Source organism: Gymnodraco acuticeps, unplaced genomic scaffold, assembly GCF_902827175.1.
Source record: "Gymnodraco acuticeps unplaced genomic scaffold, fGymAcu1.1, whole genome shotgun sequence".
Classification (NCBI taxonomy): Eukaryota; Metazoa; Chordata; class Actinopteri; order Perciformes; family Bathydraconidae; genus Gymnodraco; species Gymnodraco acuticeps.
The window spans coordinates 2,469,436-2,483,567 of record NW_022992216.1 but is presented as its reverse complement, the minus strand read 5'-3'; positions in this window follow the sequence as shown (position 1 = coordinate 2,483,567).

The following is a 14,132-nucleotide window of genomic DNA, read 5'->3' as shown; positions in this document are numbered from 1 at the left end:
ATCCAAATTGAACTGTATGAAATTAAAATAAAATAAAAACATTTGTCTTGTAGTAAATAAAAAGGGCGACCTGGAGCCAATCCTACCATTTCCTCACAAGTGAAAGTGTTGACATGCTGAAAACCCAACCCCCGCAGGGGGTCTTGGGGGATTCTCCCCCAGGAGATTTTTTGAAATACTAACATAAAATACACATTCTCTCTTGAGAGGAAAAAAATAAATCCATCTATTACTGCACGACATATTTAAATGAAGCTGAACCTGCTGCTCCTCACAGAGGGACGAGTCTGTTTGAATTACTTTACATTTTGGATACGGGTGGATCGCCCCCCTTGTTCTGTGTGTCAAAATGGAAGATAGCCCACACACCTGTCAATCATCAAACCGTGGGGTCTTATTTCATTATGTGATGATTTCTATCAACACGTAATGTTGTATCGATGTATATAGAGATGTACTACCGCAAAAATATTCCCCGTCGGGACTTCCTGCAACAACACCACGCCGTTATAATACAGTGCTGAGAATGAACGCACTCTTGAACGCCGTTATGTACAGCGCTGAGAATGAACGCGTTCTCAATTACGTTCATCTAGCAGAAATACAGTACGTTCAGTTCACGTTCGCCCAAAATATGAACGCGTTCATGTACATTACTGCCTACGGATGTGTTCGTTAATATTAGCTGTGTGGTCCGGAGTGACTGTGGCACAGACTGGACCGCTGGAGAACAGCTGTTAGAACGGGGTGTTCAGAGCAGAGCTCCCTGTCGGAGCGGCAGAGCTTGAAGCGAACTGAAAATGTTTCTGGCTAACGTTAGCTTAGGTACTCAGATCTTGTTCTTGAGTAAACGTAGAAGTACCAGAGTGTAGGAATACTATGTTACAGTAAAAGTACTGCATTCAAAATGTTACTCAAGTAAAAGTATAAAAGTATTGTCATTAAAATATAGTGAAAATAGCGACAGTAAAAGTAGTCACTGTGCAGATTGGTTTATTTCAGAATAATATATATGATATGTTTTATAATGATTGATCATTAAAGTGTTCTCAAAGCTGGTAAAGGTGCAGCTAGTTTGAATGACTTTGTATACTGCAGGGTAGCTGGTGGATTTACTCCAGGTGGAACTAAAATCTGATTCAACACTTGGTTATATTTCACATCATTCATCCACATCTGTGAAGTAACTAAAGGTATTAAATACATGTAGTGGAGTAAAAGTACACCATGTACCACTGAACTGTAGTGGAGTAGAAGAATAAAGCAGCAAAACATTTTAGATACTCAAATAAAGTACCAGTATCTCAAAATTGTGCCCAAGTATAGTACTTGTGGAGTTTATGAACTTAGTTACTTTACACCAGTGGCTATACAGATAGAAAGACTAAGCCTTGCACAGAGGCATGAAAAGACATTTTCGAAATGCTCAAAAGTTCTGCCAAAAAAAAAACTGACTGCTGAAATTAGATCTTCCTTTGTGCTCAAGCTCATAAAAAACCCCAACGCACAGCGCTGTGGTCTGCTTCAAATGATCTTCTCCTTCCAGAGGTCACGCCTGTCTCTGACCTCGTGTCTTGCGTTTTATTTTATTTTCTTCTTCTGCAGCATCAAGCAAAGTAGAGAAAATGATGGGATTTTGACTAGAAATAATTTGAAAAAGTTTAATAAAGAATGTTGAACTATATCCAAAACTGTAATTGAACTTCAACTTATATCCATTATCTGATTCCAGTGGCCAGTTGGAAACAGATAATGACAAAGTTTTCATTTTGCATCAATCGTGCAAAAAGATTTAATCACCATTGTGTCTAAGTCTTGTCTTATCTGCTTTGTTTCGGAATGTGTTCAATACATTAGGTTATTTTATTTTCATTAATACCATACAATACATAGATTAAGAATAAATGAAACAAATAATACAACATTGACCTATTTGAGCAGACAGATGACCCGCAGTTATGCCTCTGAGGTTCCCGGGTGTAAAACAGAGACTTTTTTGCTATTTATTTTCCTTTTGCGGAAATTTAGATTCATTTTACCTTGGCTGTGGACTGATTCATGTATTAGTTGTTACAAAACATGCACAAGACGGCAGGTATACAAACAAACACGAAACAATTATACAAACAAACATGAACCCGCAACAAATATCAGGTGACAGCTAAACTCATCCAGTTTAATTTTAATCCGAATTAGGGAAACTTCAGCGGGGGTAGGGAAATATCAGTACTTATTTTTATTTTATTTTTATTTATTTATTTTTTTAAACAACATCCAATTCAATAATCCGTAAATTTATTAAACACAGTGTGAATGTAATATTCTGCCACCACCCTTCCCATTTAATAGCTCAATTTAGTTCTTGAGCTTATGGTGTGATTAACAGAAAATACAAGTCTGTGTTGTTAAACATTCCTCGTGTGCCGTTCACCACAGGGGGGAGGGGAATTCTGTTGATGAGCAATAAACTACCTTATTCTCAATCAAAACCACTATGCAAATGTAGTGGTAAAACTGCTCAACCGACCGAGAGCAGAGATATTAATTAATTTAATTAATTCTAAGAACGGAATCTGCTGAAGAGTAATAACCACATTATTCTCAATCAACAACCACTATGCTAATTTAGTGGTGCTCTGCCCTCCCCGATCCGGAGAGCAGAGACTTTTAATGAATTCAGTACCCTTTATTTTAACAACAGCCAAATTCAACAACCCCTCAGTTTATGAAACACAGCGTGACGTAATATTTCGTATCACGTTTCCCGTTAATAATAGTTCTGTTTAGTTCCAAAACTCATAATGGTGCGATTTAAGAAGATACGACACTGTGCTTTGTTTATCCTCGTGTGCTGCTCTCCACAGGGGGGGGGGGGTGGGAATTACCCACACCCTGCACCCTGCAGCAGCAACAGGAAGATTTCGAGGCGAGTTGATTTAACTAGTTAAACCGTTGAAATCTCCAGAATTCGGCGATTCGTTTCAGTACAAATCTTTACATTGCTTTTAAACCGAAGTTCCACATTACTGATGCCCTCTTTAAGGTCTCTCCGAATATTTGCCGTGCACACACACAGAGGAAACCAAAAATATTGCATCTATCTGTTCCACAGGTAATTTTATACCGTCAATCACAGAGTCTGGCGAGGCAATGTCAAAATATAGATTTGAAATTACACTCACCAGCTCGACGATTTGTTGGTAACTGTTCGCGACGCCAATTGTGAAGTAAAAACTTCTTTGCAGCAATGTTGAGCCAATCATGAAATGAGTGAAACTGGATTCGCCTGTCAATACACTGATATTTATTGAGAGCCTGAGGGCCGGAGAGTTCACAGCATATCACAGTTCCCTGCAAGATACCAGCAAACTCTGAAGCCTAAAAGCGCCAAGAACCCATCTATACAGAAAAGAAGAGGAGGGCCCTAAAACACGTGGGTTTTCCTTTAATGCATGCCAGATGTCGAGACAAAGACTCGTTGCATTGTAAACCCACATGAGCCAAGCTTCTCCCCCACAAGACATCAGATGACCTCTTGACCTGTGTCTTCCTGAGAAGCTATGGATCACATTACAGGCAGGAATACACTTCAACCATATTAAACAGATTCCCGAGGACAGTTCACTAAACTCTATATACTTTAACAAGACCAAAATATTCCTTTACATTAATGTCATATTTCAAGATGATTACTTAGATATTACAATATGGTTGGTTGAGCTGGAGTTCATTATTGAGCTTACACGTTAACGTCACAGTCATCTGAAGAACGAACCCAAACCTTGTTGTTTTTATTAATTGCATTACCAAATGGGTATCAAATAAACAGTAAGCATTGGTAACACAACTTCCAAAGTTACAGTAAAATAAAAAGGCCCCTGACTCGGACAATACACAATCCAACATGTTCAACAGAAGAGAATCAGTTGTATTGTTTGTACACATGGTACTTTACATATATATATCTGTTTGTTTAAGGTGTCCAGGTGATGCAGACAGGCTGGACCAGAGAGTGAGAGACAGAACTAGACTCCTCACAGCAGTGAACTTCAGCTCAGGTACAAAGACTCTTTTTTCATACTGTACAAAAAATCAAGAAAGATATTGGTTTAAATTAATGAAGTATTGACTTGAATACACTGATATACATTCCATTAAACAATACTAAATACTAGATCACCTACACATCAGTTAAGTTGAGGGTTTTTTCCATGCAAAAAGTTACATTTAGATATTTAGCAATATGACTTTGTCAGCTTTCTAATTTAATGTATTGAAGGCAAAGATATTTAACACATAGTGAGAACTGCTACTATTTATCTCTCAATATTGTCTGTAAAAAACGTGGTAAAAGTTATTCTTTCAGTGAGACAACAGAGCAAGCTTCTACAGTTGCACTACGTTTTGATAACAGTTAAATATTATTTTGATAATAACATATATTTCAATGTTGATGAACTTCATACTGTTCATTCATAATCTGATTACAATTACAAAATAATTATATCTACAGCCCCTAAACACACAAACACACCGCTTTCATAAATAACACACTTGTTCTGCAATAATATGTTTTATGTTTCCTGTCATTTTTGTTAGGAAAGGACATGCCTGAAAGACAGGACATGTTCTCCTTCTCTGAGGGTCAAGAAGAACATCCAAGAGGAACATTAAAAGCTGATGTTATGAGATTTTAAGACCAGTACAGGACATTCACTAAGAAACTACTTTTATTGTAAAAACAGTCAGCTGATCGAATGCAGCTATTTCCACATCTACACTCCATCAGCTGATTATTTCTATTTGCCAGTCAGTCAGATGTGAATGTGTAATCTAACATTTTCAGTAAGAATAATGGACGAAAGGAGTGCAAATACAATTTATTGAAATGTGAACCAAAAGTTAATCAAATGTTTTAAATAAAAAGCACATATGGACAGAAGGTGTAAACCTATTAAATGTATTAAACACATTTAGTCAAATAAAGTGACCGACTAGGCCTGTGCAGTTGGTATCAGCTTTGCCCAGCATGGGCTCCTCCATCTGGCCTGGTCCTCCTCGCAGAGGAAAGACCCTCAGTCCTCTCCAAACCAACAGACAGGATGTCCATCACACGGAGGTTTCTCCCTGAAGTCTCTGCTGCTCTCTGGACACCATGCTGTCTCAATCCGTCCGCACTGAATATGAGATTGGGAAAATTAAAATAATAAATGCTTTAGACAATAAGAAACATAAAGTTGACTGTTGAGTTGCTCAGTTTTTTTAGATTGTCAATACTATTACTGTATAACTAATATCTCAGGTTAAGAGGCACATTCAAATAAAGATTGGTCTTTAAATACATTTTGTCTTTTGAATTGTTTGTCTAAAGTCAAGGATCTATAACTGGTACTTAGTTTTAATGATACAGTCTGGTTATTATGCTGTTTGGAGGAGGCCTCACAGGTAAGAGCGCTAACTAGCTACCATCACATGTACCTTAGCTTGACTTAAATGTATTAAACGTATAGTTAAGTGATATCAAAATATAAATAACTAATGTCATGCAAACATATTAATATTTGCTTGATTCCAGTGTTGAATTTAGCACAATTGCATACAAACGTTAAGGGGTTTTAAGATTCTGAAGTATTATGCTAAAAACTCAATAACTTATTATTTATAGTTTTGCTGAATAGTTTCATGTCCGCTTACCTTAGAAACGTAAAATGTATGCGACGGCAGCGTGCAGATGGGGAGCATGTTAGCTTAGCTTGGTAGCTTCAGCTAGCTCTGAAACTTCCAGCTCGGTGGCAGCAGGTCCCGCCTCGGCTCCGCCTCTTTGCCTTTATTTGGAGCAGGCTGGAGAAGGCGGGAGTTGAACTCTGGCGTCACTGTCGAGCCGTTAGTGGCCGACTCCGCCTACTAAGGGCTTCACGACAACTCTGCAGAATCCTATGGGTGACGTCACGGACCCTACGTCCATTTATATATACAGTCTATGGCTTCAACCTATGGCATAACACCGGCCCCCAGCAGCGCCAATCCGCACACAGGGAGGAGCCAGTAGAGAAGATATAACAGCTGGAGAGGTGGAGCTCGCTCTCTTCCCTTCGCTCAGGAGAGCCAGAACACAGCTATTTTTCTGACTGAACCATCTTCTGCTTGTAACATTACCGCGCTTTTTATTAATTAAAGTATACATTTGAACCTTCTCAGAGACTCAATAAGTCTCCTTTTTAAAGCTTCTCTCCTGGACGCGAGAATAACGAGCACAGTTATCAAACTGTAAACAGAATAGCTGAAACTTTAACTAAATAAATAACTCAGTTACCTCTAATCATTAACCCATGTTTGTATCATTTAGTTATCTCCGTGTGTTGCTGCTAGCATACATAATACCTGACGTGGAAAAGTTACTCGTGGATGGGGCTACAGCGCTAGAAAGACAGTCGAAAACGGTGCATTTCTCCGTCTGAATGTGGTGCACTTTTGCTAAATGTATAGGCAAATTGCTCGTGTTACCGCCCTTACATGCTAAACTCTTATTGCACTTTAGGCAACGAGCATCGAGATGGGTAAAGTTTAACCACACCACGGAGCGCGTTCTCTCCGCCATCTCCTCCGTGTGTGGGTGTTGCTGCATGTAGCAGCTGCGTGTTTGTAAACTGCCTCGCACACAGACGGGAGAGAGATTGAAAATACTCAAAATAATCATAGACGCATTTTGCAGTCTTTTTGCATGTTAGAAACGGAGTTGGCGACACTAAAACTGCAATATAATGTTTATGTAGCAATAATAGTGTAGCGACCCTGTATAGGATGCTGAGGGTGTCACTCAGGCATCCCCCATCTCTCTGCCAATCATAGAGCTGCACAGTGATGCTGGTTGAGGTGCGGGCCTGTGGTTGGGGGAGCAGACGGGGGAGGGCGGGAAGTTGTGACGTAGACACTGATATATATATGGGTATGTGTAGGAGTTAGTGTGAGTGTGAGGTTGAACCCACAAGCTGTTCCTGAACCTGTGATCATCTGTAAAGAAGAAGAGTTATTAAAGCCTAATAACTAGCAGCCTGTTTCCGACTCCCTTTGTGATCGTTACAATACATATGACATATATTTTACATGTCTCCAGTACCGATAAAAAGACCGCCAACGTCGGAGCTTAACGGTACCACGGTCTTTAATAATTCAGCTCCGGGGCCCGTTTAATACCGGGGCTCAGTACCCATCCCTAGTTACGACCCATGCGTGCCGCTGCGTCGTAGGCCTCACAGAGCAGTTCGTCTGTGACCCTGCACTGAGGCCGAGGGCACCTGGCATCAGGCCTTGGAGCCTCATCAGGAGCCAGAATCGGGGAGGCGATGGCAGGCTCAATGGATGGCAAGCGACCCAGCCCCACCCTCGCCGTATCCTGCATGGCAGAAGAGTGGGAGAGGGCCCTGGTGTCTCTCCAGCATGCATGGAGCTCCCTCGGGTACTCCTCAGAAGGAGGAACAGTGAGAGTGAAAGGGGCAGGGTTATGCCTGAAGAAGGCACTATCCTGAGCCGAGTTGGCCTGCGGAACCTGAAGCTGCAAGCGTGCCAGGGCCACACGAATAATGGCCGCCATGGAGGCGTCCTCCGTGCCTTGCAGAGAGGTCTGAGCAGTGGAGTGGGAAGCCTCCTCGGGAGTGAGCGGGGCCCCGTCCTCCACCCCTTCATTGAAAAGGTTTAGCCGAAGCCGCTAGCGACATGGCATCCTCAAGCAGAGGTGTGGCAACTGAAGGAAGGCCAGGCGGCAAGCTAGTAGCCCCCACACCGGCCCCTGGTTGAAGGGCCAAGAGGAGCAACTTAATCTGCTCCATGTCGGCAGCTAACCGATCCACCTTAGAGGACAGCTTGTTTCTAGTCCTCTACCTGGGGGGTGAACCCATAGCCATCCCTCCATGAAGTCGCCGGGAACGGCCAGACTGAGCTGGAGGAAGTTGTGACGAGGAGAGGTGTCTGTTGGCTGCTGCCAGATGCTCCACCTCTGCGACTCTAGCCACCCTGAGCGCCCGAGGCATACAGCTACAGTTCATGCAGGCGCTTTGTGTGAGACCCTCTCTTAAATGCTCGAGGCCAAGGCAAGAGGGGCAGCGGTCATGGCCGTCCTCGGGCTCAAGAGAAGCCATACAGGCGCTACATGAATGAGCCATTATGTAGGTAGCCAGATGCAGCGTAACCGGGAGCGGGTGTGAGGACACAGCCTTCACCAGCTACCTGCTGAACGGAAAGAGTAGAGCGATGCTCCTACTCGCCGAACACAAAGAGGGATGTAAATGTCCTACACCCACGTTACCAGTAGAGGCAGCGGGAGCGAGAGCACTGCCTTCGCCAGCTGAGGTAAATAATGAAGCTCAACAGAACATGTAAGATGTTAGACAAGCGGCTGCTGCTAACAATCAAAGTAATACTCTACTGCATATGAAGTGCCATTAAAAAAAAAATGTTATCAGCGTGCCGACGATCGTGAATTATCAACAGGAGGGCGGGGGGAGCCTCGCTGCGGCGAAGCAGTGTGTGGACCTGTGACTTACATGATGCCAAATTTAACAAATACATTTAAATAATTGGTTTAAACGGCATAATAATAAGGTCCGTTCTGTGATTCTCCAGAACACACAGATGGCCAGTCCGCCCCTGTGTAGCATATTATTTCGATGAGAGATGAGCAGATCGCCACTGGGCTTTCAACTAAAGACACAGCCACGCAAAAACTGTGGCATTTGTACAGCTCCTTATGGGTACTGCAATTAGTGAAGTGCTTTCCTCCGTGGTGAAACGATCAGCACCACGGAGGAAAGCGGCAAAAAGTCGCCTGGAATAAAAGAGAGCGGGGCTGCGTTGCATGCATGGCTTCCTTCTGCAGGTAATGGGGAGACACGCTCTGATGGCGGTCTCGTTCAGGATCCGAAAATAAAATGTAAATATTTTGCACACATATTCCACTTATTCCTAGTGTGCCACTGGATACGGTGCTGCGTGCCAATGGTGGCACGCGTGCCAGGGGTTGCCGACCCCTGCTCTACTGAGCAGGGGTCGAGAGCACTGCGAGAGCACTGCCTTCACCAGCTTAGTTAAATAATGAAGCTCAACAGAACATGCAAGATGTTAGCCAAGCGGCTGCTGCTAACAATCAGAGCAAGTTCAAGTCAAATAACGCAAATGTTAAGACCAGATAATTAGCTTCTAAAGAAGAGAACAGCACGGCATAGAACCGTAGTTACAGTAGTAACCATGGCCAGTGCTTAAAAGTGTCAGCCAAACGGCTGCATACTAGCAATAATATAATATTGGGAGGGATGAAACCCTCTTTAATGGCCACACATGCAGAGCACACAGCACACACAGTGAAGATTGTTCTCTGCATCTAACCCATCCTAGTGCTAGGACTAAGAGTCTAGTTATATCTCTCACAGGCTCCGCCCTCTACTGGACTCTATGGGTACTACCTTACCCTGCGAGCATTCTCCCACTGAGACTTCTATAGACGTAGCCGGCCTTGGGCGGGCCTACCTGAATGCGCGCGCATCACACCGTATAAAAGGAGGCCTCACCTCCTGACTATCATCCTTTTCTCTTCAGCAGCGGAGGTGATTCCACGAAAGACTGAGAGACGTTTAAAAAGAGTTATCATACCTCCAGGGAGTCGCCACTGCTATATTCGAGTGTTTGGGGGACCAGGATATGGCCGAGGCGGTGCCATTCACGTTCGCCATTCCTTCCGGGTCTGGCGTCCATGGAAGTCCACCGCCCAGGGCTGTACTCTCCCTGGATGATGATCATGGCGTGTGGGCTACTCACTCATTGCTAGAGATGCCCCCGCCTCACCAGGTCAGAGCGATTATTGGGCCGCAAGGCCGAATAAGTAGCTTGGTCCACGGGCCTTGCCCCAGGCCCGGTTCCCCCGGGGACCAGTGCTCGGTGGCTTCACATGATATAGGGTTGACCCTACTTCATCACAGGCCGCCGCCGCTGCCCGCCGTGTGATGTCCCTGGGATATCACGCCGCGTGGCACTTTCCAAAGAGGATCGTGTTGATCTCCTGGGAGCCCCCCGTGTTTACGGAGGGCTCTTTGGCTCGATCTCCTTGCTCACGGGATGAGGAATAGTCGCAGCGTGGCTGCTTCTTGCCCATTCCCAGAGGAAGAAACACTGTCCTACACTCCCCGCCCCCGCTGTAAACCCCAGTATATGGAGCCAGCAGGTGGGCGTGTGCACGTGAGTGGAATAAACCGAGTGCTGTCAAAGCACTGTGCGGGTTCAAGAGACGCTATTGCCGGCGTGCTGTTGTCAGAAAACACACCTTGCCTGGTATAATAGCCCCGATTAATGCATTTCACCGTTGCAATGGGAAATACAGCATTAATACGTGGGCGCGCGGCCCTCGTGAGAGTGGCCGCGGTGCGTTCAGGGACCCCCGCAGGAGAACGGTAGTTTACGTTTGTAAACTCTAGTTCTGGAGTGAGGTATGTGTGTGGGAAAAATGCATTCAGTAAAGACTATTGCATTTATCCCAGAGTAAGAGTAATTTCTCTCCACAATTCCACTTTTCCCCATAATGTCCGTTTCAAAGAGACGGCATTGTGACGGCGCGCGCGGCCCCCCTCCCCCGAGGGTGGGCCACGGTGCGTTCAAAGACCTCAGTAGAGAGGTGAGACGAAGGGAGAGGTGCCGACACGGAGATCCCGTGCCTGCGGCGCCCTCCACCTCTTCGGCCCACCCCGTGGAACCGGCGTGCCGGCACTCACGGGGACGGGTTTTCCGTCTTTACGGATCTGGCTGGCGGGGGGAGAAAATCTCTCCGCCCGGGACGAGGGGGCGAATCCCGCCTCCTCCCTGTATAATGCACAGATCACTACGTTTTCTAATAGAAATGATTGATCTGTATCCAAGTCTAAGTGTCTTTTGTTTCCACAAGGGCCACACTTACACACAATGTTAACCGTACAAATTCCCCATTCGCTGCCCCATGCTGCAGCTCCTGTAAAGGAGGTGGCTAGTGGGCATGCGCAGATGAGAGGGATGAACCGCAGGGAGTGCTATCTAAGGGAGAGCACTATGCGGGTACAGGGACATTATGGCCGGCGTATTGCTGTCAGAGAACACACTACGCCTAGAGCAGGGGTGGCCAACTAGTCAGAGGTTAAGAGCCACATGTTTTCTATGTTACTGCAAGGAGCCACATCAAACACACAGTCACTGATACCGCTTGTTTCAGTTTTTTGTTTTCTGGAGACAAGATTTCAACCACGTCACTGATTCATTTTTGTGGCATTGGGATATATTTTTAAAATCCTCTGGAGCAGAGAGAGGAGCTGTGTATTATTGTTATTGATTAATGCATCAGTGTTTCTTAGGGTCAAAAACACTAAACCCACAAATTAAAATGAAAGCGTTTAGTTTATTTAATAAAAGAGCACATGTTCAATGTGAAAAGTGACAGTAGTTATAGATTATTTGCAATTTGATGCTATATATATTTTTTAAAAGTATATATATAACACCTTGAATTTCAGGGGGGGCGCGGGGCTCCGTTGGCGGCTCGCAGTGCTCCTCCAAGACAATGGTAGGGGAAACACTGAATAGTGTTTAATCAACAATAGGTTTCCCCCCTCAAAGGTGATTGGTTCACTGCATTGCAGGTATTATTGTGATTGGCTGTTGGGCCACATCAAAATTAGACGCACTGTCATCCTCTCATACTGACACCTGACACCACACATACACACGTAGGGAGAGCCGGGACGAAAGTAACACGGGACCAAAGTAACGGAGCGATTTTATCCGAGCCCAAACAACTTTGACCGGCCAAATTACGTCAGAATGATCAGCATTCAATACTTAACAGACCTACTAAATATCAGGTTTAACTGTCAGTGTTGTCACGATACCAACATTTTGGTTTCGATACCAAGTCAAGAATTGCGATTCCGATTATTTTTCTTAAAAAACGGGAAACAGTCTTAAATGTAATTATTGTGCTTTATGTCACACCAGAATCATAACCATAACACAAACTTTTAAACAATGAGAACAGTAAATACAATAAATGACAAGAATTCGTATTAAATAAAATTAATACATTTCTCACAGACAGGCCTCATGGTGTCCGTAGGCTTGCCCTCACTGTCAGAGATATAGCTCAAATACTTCCAAATTTAGCTTCTGGCATATTTTTTGTCAACAAGCCGAGGCGCAGCGGCAGTTGCACTCCCACTTGCAGCCATGCTTCTCGTTTTCTCACATTCTCTGGCAGCTAGCGCGTGCATGAGAGAGGGGAGGGATTTAGAGCGTGCTTGAGAGGGAGGGACTGCAGGCACGGCTGCAGTGCAGGGAGTGGAAGCAGAGCGCTGAACACACACGGCTCTTATTAAAACAGCGCTTTCTCACCGGAGTACTTTCCCCCGTCATTCTTAAAGTACCGATACTAATGAAACGGAGGAATCGTAACGATTTTAACGACAGGGTATCGCGGTATACCTTTCAAGTATCGGAACACCGTGCAACACTAGTCAGGAGTCAGTGTCTCTCCCCCAAACTCACACATATACAATTCGATATGAACTGAAGAGCCGCATGAAACTAGGCAAAGAGCCGCATGCGGCTCGAGAGCCGCGGGTTGGCCACCCCTGGCCTAGAGCAAAGACTCCAATGCAGTTTTCCGTAGTGGTAAAGGCTGCATTATGGCGGAGCCCGCACTCACACAAGAGCGCGTGGCGGTGCGTTCAGGGACCTTAGTAAAACACACTACGCCTATAAAGACTCCGATGAATGCTGTTTACCGTAGTGGTGAGAACAGCATTAGGGTGGAGCGCGCGCTCACACAAGAGCGCGCGGCGGTGCGTTCAGGGTCCTCAGTAAATAATCGGCCCTTTCTGTGTCAACCCTCCAGGGGCAAATCTTCCCTTCGCGGGGAGTTTTTGCGGCGGAACGCAGGAGGAGATGTGTTTCCTCTCAGCAGAGATTCAGGCTCTGGTGCAGAAACAGGCTGTGTCTGTTGTGCACCCTCAGCACAGAGGAAATGATCTTTATTCCATGTACTTCCTGGTTCTCAGGAAGACAGGGGAATTTAGACCTATTCTAGATCTCAGCGGCCTGAATCGCCACATTTCCTGCAGGAAATTCCGCAGGTTAACTATGAAATAGTTACTGGGGCTTGTGCAGCCAGGCGATTGGTTCACCACCATCGACCTGAAAGACGCGTACTTTCATGTAGAAATTGCTCCAGAGCACAGAAAGTATCTGCGTTTTGCCTTCCAGGGAATAGCCTACGAGTACAACAGGCTGACGTTCGGCTATTCCCTATCCCCACGCACATTCAGCAAATGTGTGGCCACAGCGCTTCAACCGCTGCGCGCACACGGCATGAGAGTTTTCTTTTACATAGACGACCTCATAGTCATGGCTGGGTCACGGGAACAGGCAATGTTTTGCACAGCACAATTGATCACACACCTGACCAAATTGGGCTTTGCGATCAATTGGAAAAAGAGCACCCCCATACCTCACCAACGGGCGCTGTATTTGGGTGTGGTGCTTGATGCAGGCGCGTCGCGCGCCACCCTGTCAGAGAGCAGACGTGCGTCCCTTCTTCAGGGGGTGCGCAGGCTGCGACAGGGGGCAACAGTGACAGCTTTTACTGTCATGCAGACATTGGGTCTCATGGCGGCTGCTCACATGGTGGTCCCGTTAGGGTTACTACATATGCGCCGCCTGCAGAGGTGGTTCTCCAGCCTGCGCTTGGATCCCAAGAGGCACAGGCGGCGGCTGGTGACCATCCCCCCCTCAGTGGAGGGCAACCTCCGGTTTTGGGGGTCTCCGGATCGCCTCCGGAGGGAGTCTCCACTGGGACGGGTGACCTCCTACATCACAGTGTTCACGGATGCATCCAGAACAGGATGGGGAGGGACCTGCCTGAAGAGCGCTATAGGTGGGCGCTGGGCTCTAACAGAGTCTCGACACAGCAACCTCCTAGAGCTACGGGCGGTAGTGTTAGTCCTCCAGCATTTCAGGCCCCTAATTCAAGGGAGGCATGTAATGGTCAGGAGCGACAACAGCACCACAGTGGCTTACATCAACAGGCAGGGCGGAGTCCGCTCCGCCGCCTTGTTGACCACAGCGGAGAG